Source organism: Euprymna scolopes, chromosome 19 (assembly GCF_053919585.1).
Source record: "Euprymna scolopes isolate OS-2025 chromosome 19, ASM5391958v1, whole genome shotgun sequence".
NCBI lineage: Eukaryota > Metazoa > Mollusca > Cephalopoda > Sepiida > Sepiolidae > Euprymna > Euprymna scolopes.
Genome location: NC_136500.1, coordinates 121,733,683 through 121,750,701, shown reverse-complemented (window position 1 = coordinate 121,750,701; position 17,019 = coordinate 121,733,683). Strand labels below are relative to the sequence as shown.

Sequence of the window (17,019 nt, the reverse complement as noted above, 5' to 3'; positions counted from 1 at the left end):
CTATCAATACAACATAATTTTTATATAATCGTAATTTTTTTTAAATTTAAAAGCAGTAACAGAGAAAATAATTAAATTTTTAAAAAAATTATACAAATGTTAACGACAAGAATGTATAGATGCACGGTTGAGAAAAAAGAATACCAGCACCCTCTACCTCTTTAAAACTGTAGGGGGCCCATTGTGAAGTTTATATACCAGTTGTATAGCTGGATCCCCTTTTTGTATGCTGCGTATATGAACCGGTTATGTGAATAGGCTGTGTATTTGATAAGCTGGATAGTTGGAGGTCGTCGTTACTAGGACAGCATAATAAAGAAAACAATCAACATATGTGCACGTATTATGAGTACATTTAAGACATCGAATTAAAGGACGCTAAAACAGGATCATATATTTACATATGTACAAGGAATATTTATTTACATAGAAACGTTACGAACGTTACAGTGTTTGTGTTTATAACGAGCATGAAGACAGATAAATTTTCATTGTGTGTATGCATGCGTGAATGTATGCAAGAGTTTGTTGAAGCATACATTGGAAGTTCATAGCGTGTGTAAGATTCTGTTTATACGAATGTCATACTTGTCTTGAGAAAAGATAAACGCCCTGTCGAGGCATGGATGTAATTTGCGTGCCACTCACATTTGAGGTTTGAATTGAAGGCAAACATGTGTTGTCAGCTCCATGTCTCGAGTGTGAAGAGAAAGAAGAGGGAGAGAAAAGGGAAGAGGAAAAATAGAGCGCTACCTGTTGGGCAAAGTGGAGGTTACCACAGGGGCGACAAGTGATGCGTTGGTTAAAAGGTGTATGTATCGAATTCAACTTCAATCGTCACCAACGCTCGCAATAGTAACACAATAGCTTCATGACTGTAAACGACACTGTCCCTTCCTCTCACTCAAGCTTGCTTTTTATATTATTTAATTTATTTATTATTTAAATAATTTTTATTATTTATTTATCATTTATTTATTTATTATTATTTATTATTATTAATTTATTATTATTATCAGTTTATTATTATTAATTATTATTTATTATTATTATTAATTTATTATTATTAATTATTAATTTATTATCAATTTATTATTAATTATTAATTTATTATTAATTAATTAATTAATAATTAATTTATTATTATTATTTATTATTGATTATTATTTAAATAATTTTTATTATTTATTATTATTAATTTATTATTTATTTGTTATTTTGCTTTTTATGCAGTTTTTCACTCTGTCTCATTTGCATGTGTGCCCTCTGTTTTCTTGTGATCTCGCAATCTCGAGAGACCACAGTTTATAAAATACCAGGCGCCATCTTTTTTTCTCTTTTTCCACCCAACACCTCACTGTGGCAAGTCAACTCCTCCTCCTTCATGCCACCACTTGCACGCATATCCGCACAATGCACACATACGCAGACGCTTGCTACTCTGGTGAGTATTATAGTATATGCATGGATGTGTGTGCGGTTTGCTTAAATGTATGTTACATTAAAAAGAGATGTTCCTATAAAACTGCCTTACGTCATTTTCAAATGACCTTTTGACCTTTTTGACCTTTTGGGCTTCCATGTTATCATTGTGACAATGACTTTGTTTTGTTTTGATGGAACAAAACGAGAATCTACTTTTGAGGCTAATTAAGCTATTTTTTGCATAAACAAGATGCGTGTTTAAATTAAATTAATTAAATTAAATTAATTAATATCTAAGAACTTTGCTAATCATCTTTGAAATAGACCCAGAAACCTAATATTTAATTTGTCAAAGGATTTTTACAATGAACTTATTTAGGTTTTAAATTTAGCTGCATATCTTTGCTCATCGGTTGTCCGTGAAAACATTTTTTCATTAGAACTTTTTTTTCACATGTACAAATATTTTTCCCCCTTTTGGAAATCAGTTTTAGTCTTTAATCTTTTTAATACAATCAAAACGTAGTCAGAAATTTATAAAAAAAATTATGATAAACCAGCTTTCAAAACTCTATATTTATTCCGACATTTTTAGCAGTACATACCCTTCAAGAATTAACAGCGTCTTAATTGTGAAAAATAATTCATAAATCATTACAATCTGACACTTAGATGTATCAGAAATTTGGAGGAATTTCTGACACGCCTAACAGAAAACTGCGAATAAAATATAAAAAAAAACTCGTAATTTCTCTTTCTAAAAGTGGGTTGTTTATTTTCTGTATGAAATATCCTTCCAAAATAAACTATTAAAGTTGTTTAAAAAATAATAGAAATATTATTTTTTATTTTTGAAAAAACAGTGTTTACAAAATGCCGGCGTGCCTTCATGCAGCCATTTTTTTACAATTGAATTTTACGAGTTAAATATTTTTCAATTTTAATGGCTGCATGAAGGCACACTGGCATTTTGTAAACACTGTTTTAAAATATAAATATGGATAAATTCTTAACAATGAAGAATGGAACTACCCATTTAATACTATTTTTATTTTTTTAGGTAAGTGATTTTTTGGCATGCACATATATATATATATATATACATATATTTATAAACAAGTCAAAATATGTTGATTTTCTTTATTTGTTTTTAAAGAAAACCGCTTTAAAAAACAAATATTGCATAATTTGCTATTAAACCTGTTTTTTTTAAATTTGATCTAGATAGGTATCTTCCTTTATTCATAACACATCAAAAGATGATCTATGCATCCTGAAACACAAACAGAACAAATACAGTGTTAGAAGTGCAGCACTACTATACATATCTAGTGCGTATCTATCTATCTCCCTTCCCCCCACAAGTTTTTGGGGTAACCACAAAACTTAATTGAATAATATACAACAAAAGTCTCCAACTGAACACCAACCAAGTCTTTGGTTAACACACAACATCTGACTAGAGTGGTCATTGGGGTAGACTGCCCTCACACTCACAGCATTATTCTGGCCGGTCCGAGTTTAACCATATCACGATCACTTGTCACAACGCGGCTTTCGCCGTGAGGAATGTTCCATTTCACTGCATCCCGCCGCGTTATGTGGTAGTAGACGTGCCAGGGCACGAGGCAGCTTCTTCTCAGGCATGGGAGGCGTTCCGTGGGGAGTAAGAACCGGAGCTGGTTCCACGCCAGCACAGGGTAGAGGGATGCTGTCATGCTCAGACGGGTTGTGGGATGCTGGCTGCGTCTGTGATGACTGTTGCATGGGTTCCATGGGTGTTGGGGGTGGAGGCTACGAAGATGGGGCTGTGGTGTCAGGTTGCTGATCGGAAGGTGATGGAGATGTGGTGACAATTGGCCGAGGTTCCAAAGACTTGGTGGACAGGCCCTGACCTTGGGCAGGGGCATTATGTGGCTGTACCCGTAGAGGTGTCTGCCTCTGCAGAAATGGTATGAATTTTCATAGATACTGTCTATTGTGTGGGGTCACGCGACCGGATCCATCCACCTGGACCACATACTGGTGGAACTGCCGTACTTCCACAACAACTCCTGTTCGCTCCCAGCACTTTGGGTGTTTGCCTACAAGATTCTGTAGGTACACATGGTCCCCAACACGTAGAGGTGGTAGGAGTCTGGTTTCTTGCCATGTGTTGTGTGGACAATACCTCCAAAGTTGGATTGGGATAGCGTCTCTCATTGGTCGGCCAAAGATTACCAGTGCAGGTGAGGCTTTGGTCTCAGGGTCGATGGAATTCCTGTATGTAATCATGGCTCTCTGGAATCTGTCAGTGTCCAGAGAACCACCAGGCCCAGTGTTATTCATTAACATGCGCTTGACGGTTTTTGCTGCAATTTCCGCCCTATTGTTTGCATGGGGGTTGGCAACACTGGAAACCCCGTGGTTCACTCCCCATACAGCTAAGAAAGCCCGTGTCTCACCAGCCGTAAATTGGGGGCCCCCATCAGATGTGATTTCTTTTGGGATACCAAAAGTGACGAATATTTCCCGCAGACGTTTGATGAGCCCTGCTGCTCCGGATTGTGACTTATAAGCAATCGGCCAGTTGGAATATCTGTCCACCACAACCACATAGTCCATGTTGAGATAGTGGAAGTAGTCGCAGGCGATGTGCTGGAAGGGATAATCTGGGGGAATTATATCAGCAGGCGGCTGCAGAGGGTTGGATTTAGCTACCAAATTACAATGACCACATCTGTCGTGGATCAGTCCAATGTCTGTGGATATACTGGGCCAAAATACAGGGTCAGCAGCACGGGCCGTCATGGCGCCTATTCCTTGATGGGCAGCATGAAGGGCATTCAGGATGTTCTGACGCAGTGATGCAGGTATAACAATCTGCTCTCCCATCAATATGACACCATCAACACTGTATAGGCTGTCACTGTATCTAATATATGGGCGCAATTCCAGAGTCAAATCCCGGGAATTGTCTGGGAAGCCTTCCTGAATTGCGTTCATGAGCTGTTATTAGAATCAGAGGATGTGGCTTCACGAACCATATCCCATGTAACTACATCAGTGACTGAGTTCAGAGCAGCACAAGCACTGGATGACATGCTTGCCTCATCAGCCAGTTCCTCAATGTCAGCCGGGAGACAATCTGGGGTGACCGCTGGTGGCTCACTTGGTAGTTGCAGCTATTTTGCTGCTGAAGTCGGGTAACAGGATGCTGCATCGGCTCCCTTGTTCTTATGACCTGGGATGTGAATGAGTGTGAACCGGTATGGCAGGGTCTTATCCTTTAGGTTTAGCAAGCGGCAGTTTGCAATGTCGGTGAGAGGTTGGTCATTTAAGACTCTTATCAATGGCTTGTGGTCTGTCGTCACAATAAGGTTCTCACACCCAAGGATGTATTAACGAGTCTGATGCAATGCGTGGTCGTCAGGGCATGGGGTTAATGTGACAGTCATCATAGGGTGGGGCTCTGAAGCACGTGCCACCCACTAACCATCAAATATGTGATGTACAAGGGGAGGATTGCATCCATTAAAAGTTGTGGATGTGTGACAGTCCTCGGTCCCGCACAACTGATCGAAAACAGACTTGGTATATATGTCCTCCGGGTCATCTGACAGATGATGTACCCCAGATGTCCTGCCTGGAGGGGTCTTGGATGAGCAGTTGGTGGGCTGCTGGCCATGACAAAAACGTGAGGACTTATCACAATGTCTCCACGCACCACATGAGGTGCACTTGCTACAAGCAGAACTGTAGTGCCCCCTGACAGAACATTTGGTGCAGGTAAATGTCCAGGCTGGGCATAGCTGTGACCTAGTGTCTCTATCATTTTTTGCTCCATGCGCTGGTCCACAACATGCCCAGCAGGGTGGTCTGCCAGGGGATTTCTTGAGTGTGGGCTTGGTGGAGTGCCCTATAGCCCCAGCCTGAATGCCAACCGCTGACTGAGTGGCCTTTCCCTGCTCCTTCTGAGCAATAAAGTTGACAGTCTCATCAAGTGTTCGGTCTGTCTTGCTATCACCAAGAAGGTCCGCCATGATGTCCGGGTCTGCGATTCCACGAATCAGATTGTCCTTGATTATCTCATCGCTATAGTCGAATGTGTGATCACAACCAGCAACCTTGCTGTATACTGGCACAAGACTGCCTGACCACGGAGGCTGGCCAAGTGTGTCCTTATGCCAGTGCCTGAGGGCTGAGTCATATTGCTCAACTTGATCCTGTGTACCAGCATGCTATCCTCTTTTACTGCCTGACGTTTGATGGCTGCCAACAGTTGTGCTTCGATCATTGAGGCTACATCGTCATGGATGTCATGCATTATAAATGTGCGTAGATCATCTTTACAACAGTTGAATAGGCCTATGGGGAGCGTGGTGTGTGTGATGGCCATGCCCACTTTATACATGTTCCACTGGCATGTGAATGAGGACCATTGGTCGGGGTTGCTACCCAGACCAATCCTAGGTGGGTTCAGTTTCAGTTTCTGCTGTAATGCTGGTGCTGGTGCATGGGTGACTGCGTGTGCATTGTCTGCATGGATTTTCAAAGAAGTGGTGAGTGCAGCGGCGAACTCCTCCGATAAGTCTTGGGATTCCCAAAGGCAGTCTTGAACTGGACAAATGAGCTTCACCATAATCAACCATTGATGGATGCACGGGTCATAGATGTTAACACCAGTCAAAACGTCACTCCTTCTCCTGACGGCAGCAACGATGATGCATAGATCATAGATAGGTATCTTCCTTTATTCATAACACATCAAAGGATGATCTATGCATCCTGAAACACAAACAGAACAAATACAGTGTTAGAAGTGCAGCACTACTAGACATATCTAGTGCGTATCTATCTATGATCTTTGATCCTTTAATTGAAAAAAAATAATTAGGGTTTGAATAACATTTTTCAAGTCGTTATAAGCTTAAAAAAATAGTAAGTTGAATTATTAAAGTTCTGATCATCATTTTTAATGGCCACTTTCAGATACACCTAGAGAAGCACACGTTGACATTCTCTAGTGAGAAAGCCTCAGCTTATGTAAATTAGCTACTTCTCTTTCAAAGACAGAGTAAATGCTTAGCAAGTTTCAACTCACGACAAGTACAGACTGTGTTTATCTCGCCAGAGTGACGATTACAACAAAGCACACAAGAATTGTCATAAGTCTAATCTAATCAGGTTTAATAGCGATAACTTACAAGTTTCATAATGTAATCATACGGTTATAGTTTATTTTCTTGGTCCAAATTAATTTTTTTCATTTGACTTCGTCGTTTGTACAATTCCTTCCTCTTATTTGAGTTGTTATTGTGAAATATTTTTAAGATGAGGATTGTTTGGATTATTCAGACTACTTTTTATTTATTTAGATTGTTGGACTGATTTTCTCATCTTGGTTGTTATAGTCATAGTTTTGCCTTCATCAGGTGTTTTGTATTGAACTGGGGAACCGTTTGTTAAGAGTCTTGAACCCAACCCTTTATTGTTATTACGGGGGTACCGTGTTTGGACTCCAGCTACGCTCTGGGATATAGTTGCTGATTCTCTGTTCTGAATGTTACTTTTCACTGCCTTCATTCAGGATTGAACTCAGCACCTTTGGGTAACTGTAAACTTTGATGCAACGTCTAGAACCACTCGGCCATATGTCACTAGGACAATTCTTAATTGGTTTTTGTTAATGTTAAACCTATGTTGTTATTCAAGGTTTTCTCTCTCTATTGGAGGTGTCCAAATTGCATTCAGCTCTACACTTGGTTTGCTCAGCTGTTTCTTTAAGTTTTCTCACTTAAAGAAACAGCTCACATGCTCGGACATAACAACCTACTGAGCAAACCAAGCATAGAGCTGAATGCAATTTGGACACCTCTAATAAGAGAGTTTACAATAATATACTGTGGACTAAAGCACACTGGGGACAGATGTGAAGTTTTCTATTGGTGCAATGCTGTAGGTCCCTAAATAAAGCAGGCCAATAATCGATTTGATTGATAAATTGGCGATTTCACCGATTTTGATGACAATAAAATAAAGGGAGTGCGAAACATTCGTTTATCTTCATTTAATTCCAGAAAACATCTGGTCTTCCTCTGTGTGTGTGTGTGTGTGTGTGTGTGTGTGTGTGTGTGTGTGTGTGTGTGTGTGTGTGTGTGTGTGTGTGTGTGTTTGGGGTGGAGAGGGCTCACATAAGCCGTGGTGAAGGCAACCTTTCTAGAAGCAAATCTTTGATTTAAAAAACCATAAAGTGTTATACTAGTACCCGCATTAAGCTGGTCTGCAGTTTAACTTGTTGCTGGATATCTTGCTCTTGCTTGTTGCTGGATCTCAACATTTTGAACCGAGAGAGAGATTTAGCTGTTGTACAAAGCTAAGACTCTGTAACATCATCTGCGTATAGATACTCCCTCAGGCATTTGTCTATAAAAATGGTCCTGTGGCAATGGGAAGGTTGTGACTTGTGGAGGCGTTAAATGCTTGAAACATGTAATAATTGATCTCAATGACCTTCTTCAGTGTCATGCTTGCTTTAGCGTGTGAATTCACTGGTAGGACTAAAAAAAAAAGTCATTTTTGGGCTCATGACAAGACGTTGCAATCATCATATATATATATATATTCATGCAGATATTGTTCAATATTGTTCAAGAGCACAGTGTTTTTACTTAGTGCTCTTTTTTAACATTTTTCTATCTTTTGAATGATCATTCTTATGTCTTGGTCGAATTAGCGTGGTCATTTTCGTCAACCTGTTTTATTTTTTCGCAAATACTTTCAACTGAGTTTCTTTAGATAGATTTTTTTCACTTATCATCTTGATGTTTTCTAGACTATGGTAAATGGTTATCTGCTGCCTTTGCACTTATCATATTAAGTTCTTTTAAATACTTCTTATATCAAGTGGCTTTATATCTTTTCTGTAGCGACTTTAATATAAAGTGCTAAATGATTCTTTAATTATATATTTTAATTGGAATTCATTATTGAGATGAGTATTATTTATATCAATTTATTATTCTCATCTTTATTAGTTGTTTCACTACGTTTCGGCCAACTATTCCTCTGGCCTTCGTCAGGTGCTAACCGCGATGGATAGAAACTTCGACTCTCCTAATGGCATTTCCAGCAATCACTGCCATCTGTAGTTGTTGTCATCTCACCATATTTTGGCCAAGTAAGCCTCTGGCCGGCTTTGGCAAAGTTGATAGAAACTTTGAATCTCTACGGTCTCCGATGAGCATTGTCTGAAGATAGTGGTTTCAATCCTACCCAAAGCTGGCCAGTTAGGAGATTCAAAGTTCCTATCCATCGCGGTTACCACCTGACGAAGGCCAGAAGAATAGTTAGCCGAAACGTCGTGAAACAACAACTAATAAAGATGTGATTCTTTAATTACTCAGTTTGAGTTAATTGGATTTTCCAAAGAACTGATATGATCTTTTGAGTAAAGAGAATACATTGTTAAAATCCATAAAAAAATTATTTTTAAATAATAGAACAGACATCTTTAGTCAATTTATCAATTCACAGCTTCATCATTAAAAATGCTTATCTTACATGTGAGTAAATTTAAAATAATAGTTTGAATAAATATGTGTTAGTTGCATTGTCATAAAATGTTTGCTTACATCTTTGAATGGAATTGTAGTGAATTATGCGATACGTTGATCGTTACATGTACATAACATAAAACGTAAAAAAACAAAAACGAATTAAAGAAGTAAATCCCAGAGAAAAAAAGTTTATTTGTTTAAATAAGTCAAATATATTGATATTTAAAGATAAAATATTAAAACGCATGTAGTAAGAAATAATTAAACATTAGTTTTTTGTTTTTTTTTACAAGAAAGTCACCAGTTATCAAGGCCCGAAAGCCACTTGGGGATAAGAGTTATTATGTGTACAGTACGTTAGTTTTGGAGATCTGATAAAGTGTCTTACTTAAGGAGGCGGTTGATCAGGAATTTGTTCACATTAGACTTGAAGACATCCAGGTTGTAGTCAAGTGGGAAACAAGCAACCAGAACAGAGTTCCACAAGCATGCACTTCTAAGAAAGAAGCTTTGTTCATGGAATCTACGTTTGGATTTTGGCACAGATAAGGAGTGGGGAAAATTTTTGATAGTTGTTTCAACTAGGCGGGTGTTTATCATGAAGGATTGGCGAGGGGGGACCAAAGATTGGAGTTCAGACGAGCACCTGCCACAGGCTCGCAACGTCTCGTTAAAAGATGAATATTAGTTTTCTGGGTCTATTTCAAAGATAATCAGTAAAGTTCTAAGATTTTGAACTAAATAAATAGAAACACCTTGTTTGTAAAAATATAGCTTAATTAGCCCCCAAACCGAGTAATTCTACCGTTTGCAAAAGCGCAAAAATGAAAGTTTTGTAAACATGGAACATACGAAAGCCCAAAATTTCAGCCAGTCAAAAGACTGTGAAAATGACGTCATATAACCAAAATGGAGGAAGGGGAGTGTTAATTTTCCCAGACATGCATCCGTAACATTCCTATTCTGAACGTTTTTATAATTTGTATCCATTTTTAATTTATTTACCTGTTTTTAAATTAAATTTTTTTTAAGTATTGTTCAATATTATATGAAAATTATGTTACGCCAGAAGTTTCACATTCATTCAATCAAGGAAGATATTACAATCTTACATATAAAAATTATGCGAAACCTGTAATTTAAAAATATAGAAATATTATTTGCTATTATAATTTTTAGTGTGAAAATATTAAATAAACAATCCTTAATTCAATGATAATGTCGGTAGTATGGAAAATTTATTTTTCTTCAAGTGATATCGAATTCATTAATACAGGCTTTAGGAGCTTTTATCGTAATGTTCCTGTAAAAATTAAATAAATTTTCGATTGTTATATTTTATGATGCTTTATTTTTATAAAAAAAATAAATTCGATCATTTTTTTTACTATTGAAAACCATAACTTTAGTAAAGATATTTTTTATCTAAACACTGTAATGCATTTTCACTAAAATAAAAATAAAAATAATGGTTTCAATATATTCCGTGATCATTATTTGATAAATACTGAAAATTTCATTAGAATTGGTTAATTTTCTGACTTTTGGTGAATTTTAAAGTAAAGGGAGGGTCAAAATGTTTTTTTCATTTGGAGCATCGGCATTCATTTTGCACGTACCTATATATTAATATTCTAATCAACAATATTTTTCAATATATGTGTATATATATATTAATATTCTAATCAACAATATTTTTCAATATATATATATATATATATACATATATATATATATACATATATATATATATATTAATATTCTAATCAACAATAGTTTTCAATATATATATATATATATTAATATTCTAATCAACAATATTTTTCAATATATATATAATATATATATATTGAAAAATATTGTTGATTAGAATATTAATATATTTATATATATATATATATATATATATATATATATATATATATATAATTATTTTTTTTTGCTATAATAATTATTAAATACCTACAGACACTAGTGTTTCATCCTTTCGTGAATCTTCAGTGCAGGGTGTCATGATTAATACCAGTTGAACAATTCAAATCTCGCATCACAAGACATCTCTGGCTCGATTTAGCGAAGACCTAATACATTCGGCTACCATTAACTGCGTGAAATAACGTCGAATTTAAACATTTTAATTTCAAATGTTCATTTACGTCAATCAGAGAGTGATCTAATCGTTATACGATGATCTATGCATAAGAGCTAAATTGACCGACTTTAATTCAACTGAAAGTGGTCAACGATAAGAAACGAATTATATATATGCCTCCTCAGTTTGAAGTTATTTTTTTCAATTGATATGAAGACTAGAATATTTCAATTTCAAGTCAAATATGAGCAGGGAAAATTATAGAGGAATAACAAGCGGATCAAATCAGATATAAGTTAAACAGTTACATTAAATTTAGCTTAAATTTGCAGTTTTTGAAAAAAATTACAAGTGTTGATTTCTTTTTGCTTGCAGTATATATATATATATATATATATATATATATATATATATGTTTATATATATATATATATATATATATATTCTAATCAACAATTTCCCTCAATATACATAGAGAGAGTGATTAATATTCTAATCAATATTTTTCAATATATATTCATATTTTGATTAATATTCTTTAATATACATATGTGTATATATATTAATATTCTAATCAACAATATTCTTCAATATATACATAAATATTCTAATCAACATATACATATATATATATAATTATACTAATCAACAATATTCTAATCAGCATATATATATATATATATATATATATATATAATTATACTAATCAACAATATTCCCCAATAGATTAATATTCTGATCAACCATATTCTTCAATATATAGAGAGAGATATTCTAATGAACGATATTCTTCAATATATATATATATATATATATATATATATATATATATATATTAATATTCCAATCAAAAATATGTATAGATGTTTAAAGCTTGGTTACTTTACACTAATTAACAGAAATCAAGTCATAATGCTAATTAATATTCTAGTACACAATATTGCTCCATATATGTAGATTTGTCTGAAATTATTGGCTGAATTATGTTGTTCCCTTATTCCTCTCGCAAATAATATCTCTTACAGATTCTTTATTTTTCATTTGTTATTTGACTTCATTTATTTAAAACGTTTATTGCCAATATTTTGCCTCGTGAAACTTTAGCATTTTTATTACATATTCATTTGATTATTCACTATTGAAAACAAGTTCATTAAAGCTCTATTTCATCTACTATTTTCTATGTCTTTGATTTGCTATACCTCTATTTTCTTGGAAAAAAATTATCGCTTTTAACTTTCTGTACATGATTAAAATAAATAATTCAGTGTATTATAAAGACAAATAAATCACAAATTGAATGAAAAATCAAATACTAAAAACATGAATTTCATTTTTTTTATTTGCAGATGTTCCTTTATGAAGTCCTTTACGGAATAAGAATTGATTATTCTTTTGTTTTTGAACTACTCGTGTAAAGATGTATTCTTGTAAAATATGCAAATATTCTTTTTCTGTTAAATCAAATTTAGTTACACATATGAGAATTCACACTGGTGAAAAGCCATATTCTTGTAAAGTATGTGAATATTCTTCTTCTCAAAAACAAAATTTAGTGAGACATATGAGAATTCACACTGGAGAAAAGCCATATTCTTGTAAAGTATGTGAATATACTTGTACTGATGAGTCAAGTTTAGTGAAACATGTAAAAACTCACACTGGAGAAAAACCATATTCTTGTGAATTATGTGATCATTCTTTTTCTCAGTACGAGCATTTAGTGAGGCATATGAGAACTCACACTGGGGAAAAGCCATATTCTTGTGAAATATGTAAATATTCTTTTTCTCTTAAGGACGGTTTAATTAAACATATGAGAACTCACACTGGAGAAAAGCCGTATTGTTGTTGCGTATGTGGATATTCTTGTACTCTTAAATACAATTTAATGAAACATATGAGGACTCACAATAGGCAAAAGCCATATTCTTGTAAAATATGTGAATATTCCTGTTCTGATAAATCAAATTATGTGAGACATATGAGGATTCACACTGGGGAATCACACTGAAATATTATTGTAAGAACTGGCCAATAAGCTTCTAGAATGCAAGCATACAGATATGTATGTACACCCATAAACAAGACCCAGGACAACAGCCTCCGAACAGAATGAAAACACACAGCTGTCCAGAAACTGAACTAGATCTCATATACTGCAACTCTGTAAGAAAAAACGACCCCTAAATCCAAAAAGAAAAACAATGGGGGTTTGGAGCTGTAAACAAAACACGATACTGGAAAGGATGACAGCTAAAAAATTCCTAGCATAAAAGTAAGGTATCTAAAAAACATAGTGAGGAAACCAAACTCCTATCTTTGCATCATCAACGCTCTGATCCCCATCTGGCATCAATTGAAATGGATGGCTCTCGTCTAGGAGAAGCCCCATGTTTTGACAAGCTTCTGGGCTTAACCTTCACTCCTGATCTGAAATGGAGCACGTACATCAAGTCTGTTGCCAAGGCACTGGAAAGATAGTGGGATCCTTCTACCGCTCCAGAAGATATCTCACTACTGATGCAATTCTCTATCTACATAAAAGCCAAGTACGTCCAAGGATGGAATACTGCTGCCATATCTGGGCAGGAGCTGCTAAAAACAGCCTATCCTGCCTTGACAGAGTACAAAATAGACTTCGTGGCTTAGTGGGGGATGCCCTTTTCTCTTCCCTGCAACCTCTCTCCCTCAGAAGAGACGTTGCAAGCCTATCTTTGTTTTATCCTTATTTCCATGGCAGGTGCTCGTCTGAACTCCAATCTCTGGTCCCCCATCGACAATCTGTTACAAAAAACACCCGTCTAGCTGAATCCACTGTCAAAAACTTTCCCCACTCTTTATCTATGCCTAAATCAAAACGTACATTCTGTGAACAAAGCTTCTTTCTTAGAACTGCACGCCTGTGGAACTCTGTTCCGTCTGCCTGCTTCCCTCCTGACTACAACTTGCATGTCTTCAAGTCCAACGTAAACAAATTCCTGAGGAACTGCCCCCTTAAGTAGACACTTTAAATATCCACACTAACGTACTGTACTTGCAATAACCCTTATCCCTGACCTTGATAAGTGTTGACCACCTTGTAAAAAAAAACCCGATAGCAGCATCCCAGCACTTGTTACAAGAATAATAAAACATTAAAACAATATACTGTTGTAATCATGATAAAAAACACAATTTATTAGTCTTGTACGGAACTATTGTGACTTAACACACCACTACAGACTATCGAACAGTCAGAAAACGGTAACAATTTTTGGTTGGTTGGTTTTTGTTTTACGGCATATCAACCCTTTTTCAGGTCATTTAATGCTGAATCCAGTGATTTTGAAGGAAAAGTTTTTAATAGAATATTTTTTTTTTTTTTCAAAAAAGTTTCTATTTAACCCATAGTTAGAACCCTAACAGGTACTACCACTCCGGGTCAGAGTGGACCTAGGAGCAATGGCAATTAAGGGGTGGCTCCACACTCCCCAAAGCCCGCAAGCTTGGGCCTCACTATCGGATATAGTTTAAGGTCATATCCAGGACCGCTAACAATTTTTCTTTGTTGTCAATTTCTTGTAGAATATGATTTTTTAATTGTTTCCCTGTTATTTTAGTCTTTCATTATGATCATGTTCTAGTACACCAACCGCGCACAAGGTATTCAAACTAAAATCAAAGTAATTAACTGACTCACCTGAACAACATAAAGCTTATTATGAAGTATTTGATCAAGTAGATAGTGTTCAAAAACACTGGCAAGAAATCATCTCGAGAAGAAGTATTCCACCAACTAGCAACTAGATGAGTAAATGTTTTCAGGACCAGAAATAAACTCTTCTGAAAGATTTCTTTAAGAAAAAATCAAGATAAGATTATCAAACTGGTAAAATCTGTAAGTTTATTAACGGCTTTTGTTTTACCTACTTTGTGTTTTCTTTTAGAGAGAAAATTAAATTCTGTTAAACTTTTTATGCCACAGAAAAAAGCTAAATGAGAAAAGTCTGATGTTTTTCGTTCAGCCTACATTGTGTGGATCGTTAGATACATTTGTGTTCTTCTTAAACGAACAAAATAAGAAATAATGGAAGACTTAAATCAACATAACATTTAAATATCGAGTCGGACAACCAAAAATATCAGAAAGATTTCAAAAACTTCTACAAGAGAAAACGGATAGTGAGCGAATACAATAATTTGGAAGGTAATCATATGAAGAAGAAACGACTGAATACAGATAGTTTCGAATTATTATAATCCTTAAAACAATATTTCCTTAAATCACGAATGCCATAGAAAAAAGCTGAATTTTAAATGAATGAGAAATGTATGATTTTTTTTTTCGTTCAACTCACATTGTGTGGATTGTTAGATACATTTGTGCTCTTCTTAAACGAAAAAAAATAAGACGTAATGGAAGACTTAAATCAACATAACAGTTTAAATCGGAAAATAAAAAATTGACAGAAAGATGCTAAAAACTTTTACAAGAAAAAAACGGACAGTGAGCAAATACAATAATTCGAAAGATTGTCATGTGTTATATTCCCTTCACTAATGATACAGCATTGAGGAAACATTCAGAAGAAACGAATGCATAGAGATAGTTTGGAATGCTTATAATCCTTAAAACAATATTGCCCGAAATCACCAATGGTGACTAAATACTCAAATTACACGTCTTTAATTTCTGTCGAATATAAAGTTATAAGCAGTATTTTTGAGATTTTACTATCTGATTACTACACATATTCTTGACGTATGAAACATCTTAATTCAAGCAATGCATGAATTTCTGTTAGTGAAGATGTGGGATAAAACGATGGTTAAATTCGTTTATCTTAAAATTGTTTTCTTTCAAATCACTTTTTATCTATATATATAAAGGGCAAAATGTGTGTGACCATTTCGTGTATGTCTCACAAAGGCTTTTCTCGCACACAGTCCCGGGTTCGTTACTATCGCTTACAACTGTTTATATAGGTCCTAGATAATAATATCTAGGATTTGGGAAAGCGTATCGCGTATAGATTTATTTACGTCGACTTTTACAAAATTATTGCTATTTTGGCTTCGCATGTGTTGCTTTGACTTTTTCGTATAAAAAGCGAAACTAATTCAAAGATAAGGCACTGTTCCAGGCAATCACACCGGGAAACGTCTAGAAGCAATCAGCTTTGATCAATGCTGTATATCAGACAATTGCTATTCAATCTGGACAATTGGGAGCTGGTTTCCCCCTCCCAACATCTGTTGGAGGAAAAACAGTCAAATTTGGGTAAACAAACCCAAACGCTCCCTTGCAACAAAAGTTAACTGCGTGACTTCTGTTTGACCTACTTAATTAGGTCAAATGGAAACTTTTATTGCAGACACGTGTTTTTAATCGTTAAATAAATAAATTCAAACATGTTTCTGTTGTATGTCGCAGTGGCCCAATGGTTAACATCGCACTTTTTTTTTCACACTTTAATTTCCAACTTTGCCTCAAGGATTCGGGTTCGATCCTCATACTCATCTACCAAAACATTTTTTTATTATTTTAACCCCCCCCCCCCCGTTTTGATTTACCCCAAAACAACCGGGCATCACCGTGTACCCCTGCTAGTAATATGTAATATAAGAATATGTTATAAAAGTTTTTCAATTTTTATCCTTTTATAAACCAAATACAGACAGAAATGAACTTCAAAATGTTTTTTTTTTCACTCAAATAATGAAACACCACAATAGTTTACTACCGAAAATATTTATTTTATAATTTCAGATTTATGTCCATTTTTATTTTCTTGTAGAAAATATTTAAAATTTTAGTATACTTTATTATTTTAAGCATAATTTTCAAGAAACAAATCAAATTTTAATCTGTTGGAATAATTTCTGATTTTCGTCTTTTTTATTTTTGTTTTTAATCTTTTACATTTTAGTATATGTCATTATTTTAATCAATTTTCAATGAACAAATTAAACTTTAAACTG

At 34.9% G+C, this 17,019-nt stretch overlaps 1 long non-coding RNA gene across 1 annotated transcript in view; it reads left to right on the top strand.

The window, feature by feature from the left end:
- Nucleotides 1-16,746, top strand: part of LOC145239932 (uncharacterized) — an 18,453-nt gene extending 1,707 nt beyond the window's left edge. Inside the window, exon 2 of the long non-coding RNA XR_013862421.1 lies at nt 12,405-16,746. This is a non-coding gene — a long non-coding RNA (uncharacterized LOC145239932). The remainder of the gene's footprint in view (nt 1-12,404) is intronic.
- Nucleotides 16,747-17,019: the final 273 nt, after the last annotated feature.